At 42.1% G+C, this 13,486-nt stretch overlaps 1 long non-coding RNA gene across 1 annotated transcript; it reads left to right on the top strand.

Annotated features, from left to right (window-relative positions):
- The first annotated feature begins 2,574 nt into the window (after positions 1-2,574).
- Positions 2,575-12,984, top strand: LOC146672679 (uncharacterized). The gene is made up of 3 exons (XR_014910588.1): positions 2,575-2,735; positions 9,308-9,413; positions 12,570-12,984. It is a non-coding gene; the product is annotated as an uncharacterized LOC146672679 (long non-coding RNA).
- Positions 12,985-13,486: the final 502 nt, after the last annotated feature.

Raw genomic sequence — 13,486 nt, 5'->3', positions numbered from 1 at the left:
CCAAAGAATCCATCATACTGAGTCAAAGTGATCACAGGTCTTTTTTGTTGGAGCCTTCAAAGTGGAACATGTGGACTGTTCCTTTATTACTACCACTGAAGGCCACGCCCCTCTGCTCATGTGATCACGTGGTTTGTAGGAACGCTCCTCTTCCTCAGAGGATCCACCTGTGCTTCCTCTCCTCTCTCCTCCACCTGTTACAGTGAGGGAACGTCCTCCATGATGGAGGAGCTGCTGGAAAGTGCTGAGAGCTTCCTCCAGAGTGAGACCTCTGTCACAGTTCAGAGGATCTATGAACTGATCGCTCAGCCATCAGAGGAGTCGGATCAATGGAGCTGCTTCTGTTCCTGATGTCCCTGTTTGATCCTGGACCTGAACTCTCCCTGCAGAGGAGACGCACACCTGCACTGTACTTGGTGACTTTAAATATGTTTTGCACATGGACTTAGCTACGATTGAGCATGCTATATTTGATGTGTTTTCTACATATATTTTTAGATTTAAGCCTTACTCTCAGACAATTAACACCACTGAAGCTGAAACTGAGGCAATAAATGGCTCCTTTCGATGCAGAGGAGCAGCTGCTCTACTCTGACCACCTGCTCCTCCCCTTATATCTAAGGCAGAGGCCAGCCAACCTCTGCAGAATGCTGATTGACCCCTTTTACGGTGCTTTGGGTATCTGACTATGATGCCTCCTGGGTGTCCAGAGGGTTTTGGGGCATGAGGAGGCCCCAGGGAGGAAGCAGGATTTGCTGGAGTCAAGTCAAGTGTAGCTTTAGTTCTGTCTTCATGTTTTTTCTTGTTCCAGTCATTTCTCTACTAACTCTTGTCACTGTGTCCTGTATCTAGTCCGTGCTTCTGTGCTCCTGCTTTTGTTTTTCCTTCGTTTCTTGAGTTTAGTTTAGTTTCTAGTTTTTCTGTTAATTTCCTATGAAAGTATTTCTAGCGAATGAAGCTACGCTTTAAGTTTCCATCTGTGAGCCCTTCATTTGGGTCCTTCCTGCATGTCACACAGCACATCATGACAAACTCAAAGAAACACTCAGTTTTCATCAGTCAGATTCTGCTGTGTCCTAATCTTAGAGTTTTGATAATGGTCTATCTGTGACATGTTTGCTGTTTTGTCTCCCTGCTTCCATTTAGGCTACAATTTACTAGCATAGCAGCTCTTTTCTGGTGCGTCACAAGTTGCCAACACTACCCATTTATAATTCCCTAATTGAAGCCAGAGCAGGTTAAATTCATGCTATATGTTACCATGGTAATTTACTGTTAAGTAAACCAACACACACATCTACACACACCGACTCAGAATGAAGAGAAACACACATATGAACACATCTGCACTCGTTGATTGAATGAGAAATGACACACACACACGCACACAAGTCGAAATGCTGATTCAATTCACTGAGACGTGATCCACACACACACACATGCACACGCTTGTGCAATGAAGAGTGATACAAACACACACACATGCACACGCTTGTGCAATGAAGAGTGATACACACACACACACATGCACACACTTGTGCAATGAAGAGTGATACACACACACACACACACACACTTGTGCAATGAAGAATGCTTTACTAACAGATGCTTATGCTGACACACAAAATGCTGCACACAAACATCCAAACACAGCATCTGTTCCAACAACAAGAAGCCATTGATTGTTTATTGGTTAAATGCGTTTCATGTCACCCAGAAGGCATTTGTGCAGATTTAGGGGACAGGGTCTAAAGCAGTTTGGTTATGAAAACAACGTCTGTTTGTGGCTCAAGGCCTCGACTGAACTGTTTGCTGTGCTTCACACGGCCTGATAAAGAGCAGTGGCGCAGAGTGAAAATGATGAATTAACGGTGTGAGTCTTATTTCGGAGCGCCACATTTTGTGATTGAGATTTAATTGTGTCAAGAGATTTATTCTAAAGACACTTCTTCAGCTGAGAATCTAAAGGTAGAAACACACAGACGCTGCAGATTTTACTTGCAAGGGCATGAACACAGATGCTCCCACCAGAGTGGGGCCTGTGATGTGCGCTCTGTTCCTGCACTTTTCTTTATTTATATACAAACGTAATACAACAGTGAATACATCTATTCATAGGCAGAGGGATGTTAGTGTGTAGGGAGTGTGTGTGTGGTTCTCTTCTTGTTAGTGCAGATCAAAGTGTCCAGCTCTCCTCTTCCTGGCAGGAGTGAAATAATCACAGCTGGTTCAGCTATTATCGCTGTGAGGAAGAATTTATCAAGTCTAAGTCATCAAAAGGTCATCATGCAGTATTCTGTCACATACAAACTTATATCACTCAAAGCTTATACTGACTACTAAGTACAATTTTATATTGACAAACTGAAGGAGGAACACACTGAGAAAAAAAGGGAACAAAAAAGGGCAGCTCTTGGATTTACGTGAGCATCTCGCGTGTGTTTAACACGATTGCCTCAGGCTTTAAAGATTGCTGTTCTGTATGTTCATGTTCTGTTCTTTTGTAAACTTCATCTGTTTGTATGTTGTATACTCATTGTGTTTCAATAAAGTTCGATTTAAAAAAAGGTACGTTCTAAACGAAGCTTCAGACGTCACTGATCACGTGACTCTGGCCAAACGAATCAAGCCTCGACACGGTGCTTCTGAAGCAGCGCGTTGATCTTTCTGACACACGCACCGGAGCGTCAGCTTCAAGCGGACCATCACTACGTCTCACATCTAAAGGTGTCAAGGTAACTTTGAACTGAGTTCAGTCAATCTGGAGTTTTTCCAAGTTTTCTGTTGCTCTCTGTGAGAGAAGAGCGTTAAAGGCGGGGCTCTCCAGAGTCCAGCAAAACAGGAAACCACAGCTGGGTGTGTGTAAGTGTGCAAACCAATAGAATGCATCGTGGTGGGGGGGGGCATCACGGGCATTGGCAAGAAAAAAATAAAATAATCGGTCGTACCCATGCTTCCCCGACGTCATGCCAGCGCATATTGGGAAATTCGTAGGCACCGATCGGTTTTCTATCAGCCATTTGCTGGGAGTAAGGGCGCCCTCCGTTTGCGAGGTGCGCCTGCTGCTGGCGGCACAGGGAGGAGAGGGCGGGGAGTCTCTGGCTGGCTGGAGCGGCATCTAATAACCAACTCGCAAAACAAAATAAAAACAACAAACAGATATTATGATACAGACTTATAATCTGCACCGATGTTTTTTCTAAATTCTATAAAGTGAGCGCGAGAGCCCTCGGTGCGCCTGCGCGCTGCTGAAGTCAAAGTAAACTTTATTGTCATCTCCGCTACAGACAGTCCAGCATATAGAGAGACGAGACGACGAGGCTGCAGTTACAGCGGTGCAAGTAAACAAACAATAAATATAAGAAGAAAATAAATCTACACTTTAGGACTCGGGGTAAAGGATCAATAACAATTTAATTTATAATTTACAGTTTGATGATTTAAAGTCTCACACAACCCGTCAAAAGGGGCGGGGCCGGCTGCTTCCAAGTAGAGCACATTTCATTTATAATGATGTAAATCCAAGCCCATCATGGATTCACGATCTGAATCCTGGGTTGTGTGAAATCCCAGAAATCAACCTTAGACAAAGTGAATCTGTGAACTAAGGTGTAGGTCTGTTAGGTTAATTGTGCTGATCCTCGGGTTGGGGATTTGTGTTTGTACTGGAGCACAAAATTCAAACCAATGGAAGATGGACAACAAAAGTTCAAAGCCATCAGGTTCTCAGGTTAGAAAAAAGAGAAAAGATGCAGGTAAGCAGACGTGTGATTGGATAATGGCAGGTCATCCTGAACCAATCAGACTAAACTCCAAACAATACATTATGTTACAGATTTTAATATTAATTAGTCATTGTTACTTGTTGATTTGTCCTTTTCTCATTGTGTGACGAATTATGACGACTGTTTGGTAGCTCTTATTGTCTCTCTCTCTCTCTTCATGTTCAATTCAATTCAATTCAATTTTATTTATATAGCGCCAAATCACAACAAAAGTTGCCTCAAGGCGCTTCATAGATACAGAGAAAAACCCAACAATCATATGACCCCCTATGAGCAAGCACTTTGGCGACAGTGGGAAGGAAAAACTCCCTTTTAACAGGAAGAAACCTCCGGCAGAACCAGGCTCAGGGAGGGGCGGCCATCTGCTGCGACCGGTTTGGGTGAGAGAAGGAAGACAGGATAAAGACATGCTGTGGAAGAGAGACAGAAGTTAATAACAGATATGATTCAATGCAGAGAGGTCTATTAATACATAGTGAGTGAGAAAGGTGACTGGAAAGGAAAAACTCAATGCATCATGGGAATCCCCCGGCAGCCTACATCTATTGCAGCATAACTAAGGGAGGATCCAGGGTCACCTGGTCCAGCCCTAACTATATACTTTAGCAAAAAGGAAAGTTTTAAGCCTAATCTTAAAAGTAGAGATAGTGTCTGTCTCCCGAATCCAAACTGGAAGCTGGTTCCACAGAAGAGGGGCCTGAAAACTGAAGGCTCTCCCTCCCATTCTACTTTTAAATACTCTAGGAACAACAAGTAGGCCTGCAGAGCGAGAGCGGAGCGCTCTAATAGGGTGATATGGTGCTACAAGGTCATTAAGATAAGATGGGGCCTGATTATTTAAGACCTTGTATGTGAGGAGCAGGATTTTGAATTCAATTCTGGATTTAACAGGAAGCCAATGAAGGGAAGCCAAAACAGGAGAAATATGCTCTCTCTTTCTAGTCCCTGTCAGGACTCTTGCTGCAGCATTTTGGATTAGCTGAAGGCTTTTCAGTGAGTTTTTTGGACATCCTGATAATAATGAATTACAGTAGTCCAGCCTGGAAGTAATAAATGCATGAACTAGTTTTTCAGCGTCACTCTGAGACAGGATATTTCTAATTTTAGAGATGTTGCGCAAATGGAAGAAAGCAGTCTTACATATTTGTTTAATATGTGCGTTGAAGGACATGTCCTGGTCAAAAATGACTCCAAGGTTCCTCACCGCGTTACTGGAGGCCAAGGTAATGCCATCCAGAGTAAGAATCTGGTTAGATACCATATTTCTAAGATTTTCAGGGCCGAGTACAATAACCTCAGTTTTATCTGAATTAAGAAGCAGAAAGTTAGCGGCCATCCAGGTCTTTATGTCTTTAAGACATTCCTGCAGTTTAACTCATTGGTGTGTGTTATCTGGCTTCATGGACAGATAGAGCTGGGTGTCATCTGCATAGCAGTGAAAATGTATGCTATGTCTTCTAATGATACTGCCTAAGGGAAGCATGTATAATGTAAACAGAATTGGTCCTAGCACTGAACCCTGTGGAACTCCATAATTCACCTCAGTGTGTGAAGAGGACTCTCCATTTACATGCACGAATTGGAGTCTATTAGATAGATATGATACAAACCACTGCAGCGCAGTACTTGTAATACCTACAGCATGTTCTAATCGCTCTAATAGGATATTATGGTCAACAGTATCGAACGCTGCACTGAGGTCTAGCAGGACAAGCACAGAGATGAGTCCACTGTCAGAGGCCATAAGAAGATCATTTGTAACCTTCACTAAAGCTGTTTCTGTGCTGTGCTGAGCTCTGAAACCTGACTGAAACTCTTCAAATAAACCATTCCTCTGCAGATGATCTGTTAGCTGTTTGACAACTACTCTTTCAAGGATTTTTGATATGAAAGGAAGGTTGGAGATTGGCCTATAATTAGCTAAGACTGCTGGGTCTAGAGATGGCTTTTTGAGTAAAGGTTTAACTACAGCCAGCTTGAAGGCCTGTGGTACATAGCCGATTATTAGAGATAGGTTGATCATATTTAAGATCGAAGAATTAATTAATGGCAGGACTTCTTTGAGCAGTTTTGTAGGAATGGGGTCTAAAAGACACGTTGATGGTTTGGAGGAAGTAATTATTGAAGTTAACTCAGAAAGATCAATTGGAGAAAAAGAGTCTAACTTAACATCAATGGTACTAAGAGTAACTGTAGATAATATTACATCTGTGGGATGATTATTGGTAATTTTTTCTCTAATGATAAAAATTTTATTTGTGAAGAAGTTCATGAAGTCATTACTAGTTAACGTTAAAGGGATGGTTGGCTCAAAAGAGCTCTGACTTTTTGTCAGCCTGGCTACAGTGCTGAAGAGAAACCTAGGGTTGTTCTTATTTTCTTCAATCATTGATGAATAGTAAGATGTTCTGGCTTTGCGGAGGGCTTTCTTATAAAGCAGCAAACTATTTCTCCAGGCTAAATGATGATCCTCTAGATTTGTGACACGCCATTTCCTCTCCAGATTACGAGTCATCTGCTTTAGGGTACGTGTTTGAGAATTATACCACGGAGTCAGGTACTTCTGATTTGAGGCCTTAGTTTTCACAGGAGCTACAGTATCCAGAGTCGTACGTAGTGAGGAGGTGAAATTATTAACAAGATAATCGACCTCTGTTGGGGTAGTGTTCAGATAGCTGCTCTGCTCTGTGTTGGTACAGGGCATTGGAGATGATAACAGTGGGTGGATTATATTCTTAAACTTAGTTACAGTGCTTTCAGAAAGACATCTACTTTGATAAAGTCTACTCTTCACCGCTGTGTAATCAATTATTGTAAAAGTAAATGTTATCAGGAAATGATCAGACAGGAGAGGGTTTTCAGGAAACACTGTTAAATGTTCAGGTTCGATGCCATATGTTAAAACAAGATCTAGAGTGTGATTAAAGTGGTGGGTGGGTTCTTTTACATTTTGAGAGAAACCAATTGAGTCTAATAACAGATTAAATGCCATGTTGAGGCTGTCATTTTTAGCATCTACATGGATGTTAAAATCACCCACAATAATTATTTTATCTGAGCTCAGAACTAAATTAGATATAAAGTCTGAGAAATCAGACAGAAACTCTGTGTAAGGCCCAGGTGGACGATAGATGATAACAAGTAAGACTGGTTTCTGAGTTTCACAGCTGGGGTGGACAATGTTAAGCATCAGGCTTTCAAATGAATTAAAAGTCTGTCTTGGTCTTTCATTAATTAATAGGCTGGTGTGAAAAATTGCTGCCACACCGCCCCCTCGGCCTGTGCTTCGAGATTTCTGGTAGTTAGAATGGCTCGGGGGTGTTGATTCATTTAAACTAACATAATCATCCTGCTGCAACCAGGTTTCTGTAAGGCAGAGTAAATCAATTTGTTGATCAATTATTAAGTCATGTACTAACAGAGACTTGGAGGAGAGAGACCTAATATTTAATAATCCACATTTCACTGTTTTACTCTTTGGTTCAGATGTGGATACTGTATTGTTCTTTCTTTGTAATTGTTTATGTTTAAGTTGTTTGTTGCTGGTTTTTAGTTTGTTTTTTGTCTTTTTGGAAGCTGACACAGTCTCTATGGAGATGGGTTTTTGGGGGGGTAACAGGAGGAGAGAAGCTGCAGAGAGGCGTGTAAGACTGCAACTCTGCTTCCTGGTCCCAACTCTGGATAGTCATATTTTGGGGGGTTTAATAAATTTGTCCATATTTCTAGAAATGAGAGCTGCTCCATCCAAAGTGGGATGGATGCCGTCTCTCCTAACAAGACCAGGTTTCCTCCAGAAGGTTTGCCAATTATCTATGAAGCCCACATCGTTTCTGGGACACCACTCAGACAGCCAGCAATTTAAGGAGAACATGCGGCTAAACATGTCACTCCTGGTCTGATTGGGGAGGGGACCAGAGAAAACTACAGAGTCCGACATTGTTTTGGCAAAGTTGCACACCGATTCAATATTGATTTTAGTGACCTCCGATTGGCGTAACCGGGTGTCATTACTGCCGACGTGAATTATGATTTTACTGAATTTACGTTTACCCTTAGCCAGCAGTTTTAAATTTCCTTCAATGTCGCCTGCTCTGGCCCCTGGAAGACAATTGACTATGGTTGCCGGTGTCTCTAGCTTCACATGTCTGAGAACAGAATCGCCAATTACCAGAGTTTGACCCCCGGCGGGTGTGTCGCCGAGTGGGGAAAAACGGTTAGACACATGAACGGGTTGGTGGTGTACCTGGGGCTTCTGTTTAGGACTATGCTTCCTCCTCACCGTGACCCAGCCTCCCTGTTTCCCCAGCTGCTTGGGACCTGCCGGGGAACAGCTAGCGGGGCCTACGCTATTTTCGGCTGCACCAGCTACAGGGGCCTGGCTAGCTACGGGTGAATGAAGGGTGCGAAGCCGAGTCTCCAATTCAGTAATCCTGGCCTCCAGCGCTGCAAATATGCTACATTTAAATCATGTGTGTTTCTCTGGTGAAACAATAGTTTTGTGTTAATGTTAGGGCTGCACGATTTTGCATGAAATGAGAATCACGATTTTTTGGCTTAGAATTGAGATCATGATTCTCTCATAACAATAAATAAACATAAAACAACAAATGTCTCACGTTTTGTTGTTGCAGCAAAATGTTGTCCTGCTTGAAATTCCGTCTCCACCGTTGCTCGACGCTGCGTGTACAGAGCAGGTAGTGCAACAATAGAAAAATAGTTGCGGGACGGCACTGTGTAGCGTTTGTCTAGGGTGTTGATCGTTTTCCTAAATCCCTCGTTTTGCACAGTGTTGATGGAGCCATATCTTTGGTCAGGTGATAAGTGATAGCCTCCGTAATGTCTTTGTGCCTGTGGGAGTTCGACGTGTATAGGGAAGCGCTGTATAAGGTTCCCGTTATTGATGTTTGGGTGGTTGACCGGGACGGATTTTCTCCTGTCACTTTCTCGTCATCCCTGACGTGCCCTCCGTTGTTTTTTCCCTGCTAATTTTAGCATCACACGGCACAGCTTCTGTATCACGTGGTATAAGGCTCCGCCCTTGTCATTTGTTGAGCAGGAAGAGTGAGCGCTTGGTTTCATGCAGAGTACGTCCCGGATCAAAATGTGAAGTTTTACAAATCACCACTTCTTTAGTGAATATCATTTCAGTCTCAGACAACCTCGTTTCTCTTACAGAGGTTGAATGCACCTTCTGCGGATAGCGGTACCACACAGTGTGCGTGGACTTCCCCTGCACAGAAGGCAACTACAAATGCTGTGAATGCTAAATAAACAGAAACAAATGATCCCTGTTGTCTTTGCTTGATGATTGGTTTGAGTCTTGACAATCCACATTGCTGGCGTTGCATCTTTCAATGGCAGCAATGGCAGGTATCAGTGCTCAAACCTTTTGTGTTTGTTTCCAACAAGTTGCCCACCTCGGGAAACAAAAATGTGTTCTTTTACTTGTCAGATGAACATATGAGACACTTTGACTCTTCAGTGCAGTGTGGAGCCTAACAAAGATCTGTTTTGTGTCCCAGCTGATCAGCAGGAGGAGGAGAGTCTGACGGAGCAGCAGAGGAACATTTTCAGCTACTTGGACTCAGCTCAGCCACTACAGAGGAAACAATGAGCTCAACACAGAAGGTGACAGACAGAGCAGGACCATATGACCAAAGATATTTATCACCATATACATTTGAACATTTGCCATAACGATGTAGCTGACGATAGAATTGACACCAGACAAAATACTTTACAGCTGCACAACTTTATTAAAAACCCATCAATGTATTTTCACTGAAACATGCAGCTGTTGTTTATGTGCATTAAAGTTATATAAAAATGTAACAGTGCAAATGCAAATTCCTCGCTGACAGTTTAACCAAAAGGCGTTTCCAGTGGAAACTGGCCGACACATCCTGAGCATAACCATGTATAATATCCACTAAACTTCAGAAGAGGTTATACAGTCGTGGCCAAAAGGTTTGAGAATTGCATAAATATTGGAACCTGGAGAAGTTGCTGCTTAAGTTTTTATAATACAGATTTGTACTTTATTTCAAATTGAACCTTTAAAGGGGCATTTCTGGACTTTTAAAGACCAGTAATGTACTTTTAAGGGAACATTTAAAAAAAATGTTCCTATAGGTACAAAAATGTTCTTCTCTCGTACCTCTATTAGAGTGTATCATGTAACACTATAGATCAACTTAGCTCAGAATATATAAAGCATATAAACAGTTACAGCAATATGATGCAACAAACACAGAAGCTGCTGATCCAAAATACTCAAAGCTTCATAGAACTGAAACCAACATTTATTTTTAGCTCCATTCTGCTGCTGATACAGACTTTAGGTTTCTGAACATTAAACTTATTGCTGCCTTTCATAGTGTGTAACTTGAAGGCCCTGAGTACTTTCTCCCACACTGAAAACACTGGGATGATCACATTATTTGAACATTACCTAATAAGACTGATTCAGCACAGACAGTTATGTTAAACTTTCCTAGCAGTCCTTCACAAACAGGGAACAGTCTGTCTATTCTCTCCATCTGTCAGCTGCTGCTGGCTCTTCCTCCTCCTCTTCCTCACACACTGTGGGGCGATTGCGATTGTGGCTCAAGAGTTACGAGTTCGCCTTGTAATCGGAAGGTTGCCGGTTCGAACCCCGACTTGGACAGTCTCGGTCGTTGTGTCCTTGGGCAAGACACTTCACCCGTTGCCTACTGGTGGTGGTCAGAGGGCCCGGTGGCGCCAGTGTCCGGCAGCCTCGCCTCTGTCAGTGCGCCCCAGGGTGGCTGTGGCTACAATGTAGCTTGCCATCACCTGTGTGTGAATGGGTGGATGACTGGATATGTAAAGCGCTTTGGGGTCCTTAGGGACTAGTAAAAGCGCTATATAAATACAGGCCATTTACCATTTACCATTTACCACTGCTGAGTTTGTCCTGGTGGATCATCAGGGCTGCAAAGCCTCACAGATGATGTGCAGCAGTGGCTCCCTCAGTCTGTCCTCACTCTGGACACTTGCAGTCGTCACACATGGAAATCAAATGTGTGATAAGCTGCAGGATTCAAACACAAGTGTAACTTATAAACACATGTTCATACTTTTATTCCACAATCAGAGAGAAAGAAACAGAGAGAGAGTGCAGGACAGACACAGGTGACAGTCTCAGGTGTACACACTGCTACACAACAGCAGCAGAGAAGCAGGATTTAGTGTTTGTGTTATTACGAGTGTAAACAAGAAGAGTTCCAGATGGTGCAGTGGACACATGTGTGACTGCTGTGATTAAAGCATCTTTCTTTCAGCTTAACGAGTGAACCGTCAGCTCGTTCAAACACACGTTAAAGTGCGTTTGGCTCGACACCACCGAACAGAGGCAGCAATATAACACAGCTAACATTAACAGTGCAGTGGATCCTGCTTGTGCCGTGATATTCAGGACTGCAAACCGAGCAGCATCACTGACTTTCAGCTTGTTGTGTTTGTGGATATATGACTGACTTTAATTATCCACAAAATCATCACATTCTCTGTCAGATTAAGGTCGACTATTGAACGGCGTATATTTTAAAGGCTTTAAAACCAAGTTAACGCTGAAAGTACAAACATCACTAATGTCACATAACTCTGCCGACAAGGCATAGCTATGGCTATGAAATGCTCTTTGTGTATCACTTCTTCATTATGAAAGATGTCATTAATGCACTAGTAATGTCTCATCTGGAGTATTGTTCAATCATTTGGTCAGCAGCTAATAAGACAGATCTTAACAGACTTCAGTTAGTCCAGAATAAGGCGTCCAGATGTGTGAAGATGTTCATACTATACTAATATTGATCAAATGCATAATAACCTTTCTTGGCTTCCTGTACAGGCTAAAATATTCTATGGCTTACTTGTAGTTCTAAAGAAAGCAATTCTGTTAAACACACCACATTTATTCTGCTCAGCTGCAGTATCCAGATGAAATACATCATCATATTACACAGTTTTCAACAAGCTGCAATTTAGTAAATGCTCGAGTTAAAAGTAACGTTTTGTAAAACTGTTACATTTAGAGCAACTTTTAAGTGGAATAAGTTGCCTTAAAAAATTAGAGAATTATTCAAAACTTCAATGAACACTTAAAAGCCGATTTACAGAGCTTTTAGTTGTTGTAAATATTGTAAGACATGATTTGTTTTTGAAATTTGTGTAATGTGCCTCAATGTTATTGATATTATTATTATTATTATTGATTGCTTATATTTGAACAATTGTGAAACCTCACTGTGGATGTAAGAGTGAAATTATGTGGATATCTTGAATCCACTTTATTGTGTAATATTTTATGTGAGTATTTGACGGAAGACGAGCAACATCTGTTGTGGAAGCTAACGGGGTTCCTTTAGAATAAACAAACATAGGATTTATTATCACTGAATAATTCTGTATAAATCTATACAAATTATAGAAATATGTAATAGGAAACAACAAAATGATCTAAATTATAAAATAATGTGTGTGTGTGTGTGTGTGTGTGTGTGTGTGTGTGTGTGTGTGTGTGTGTGTACACAATCAGGAGTGATGGGCATGATTTTAGTGTTTGAACAGTCATGAATTATCTTTAACAGCAGGTTGGATGTAATGTGTTAGAACTACCAGCAGGTGGGGATAAGAGACCTTTAAGGTGTTTGGTGCCACGCTCCACCTTCAGGTTTAAAACTAGTGTTAATGGAGTTTGAAGGTTGAGTTTGTTCCACGACTGCATTTCACTCACTGCCTCTGTTTGTATCTCTGTCACTGCAGGACCAACATGGAGCCAGAAGTCAGCGCTCTCAGGAGGCCGACAAACCTCACAGAAGAAAGGGAGAGAAAAAACACACCTGTGACGAGTGTGGGAAGGGTTTTACTGTGAGGGCTTCAGTAAAACAGCATCAGGTCATCCACACTGGAGAGAGACCGTTCAGCTGTGACTTGTGTGGAAAGTCTTTTTCCTTGAAGCGTTCCCTAAAAAAACACCAACTCATCCACAGTGGAGTTAAAGCGTACAGCTGTGATCAGTGTGGCAGAGCTTTTACTCGCAGTAGCCACTTACAGAGTCATCTAGTTACCCACTCTGGAATTAAGGCATACAGCTGTGACATCTGTGGAAAAACTTTCAGCCGGAGAGGGAGCCGAAATACACACCTACGCATTCACACCAGACATGATGTGTACTGCTGTGAACAGTGTGGCAAATACTTTACAACAGACGCAGACTTACAACGACACGTTTACCCACACTGAGGAGAGACCTTGTCGATGTGACCTGTGTGAGAAGACTTTTAAATCTCCACATGACCTGAGACGACACCAACAGATCCACACCAGAAAGAGACTCTACAAGTGCAGCTACTGTGAGGTATGTATTTATATTGTTATCTCGTCATTTTAGCCTGACTGTTTGGAACAACTCTGCTCATTAAACTGTGTTAGCATGTTAGCAATTCTACTGCATGGAAAAGCAGCTCTGAGTGATTATTCTGATTTTCCTTTCAGTTATGATTTTAGTATTACTGTAGTATTATGGTGGTAGTATTGTAGTTATTGCAGCCCAGTAAACTGAGTGTGTTAACTGAAACAGTCAAATGTAGTTGGACGTCTGCAGAGATTCTCTTTATTTCAGGCGACGTTCAGGATACAAATGTTGAAGGACTGACTTACACTGTCTTTGTGTCTTTGTT

This window comes from Rhamphochromis longiceps, linkage group LG3 (assembly GCF_057381845.1).
Source record: "Rhamphochromis longiceps isolate RC_006_pf linkage group LG3, R_longiceps_female_GT1.1, whole genome shotgun sequence".
NCBI lineage: Eukaryota > Metazoa > Chordata > Actinopteri > Cichliformes > Cichlidae > Rhamphochromis > Rhamphochromis longiceps.
This window is presented reverse-complemented; position numbering and strand designations above follow the sequence as displayed.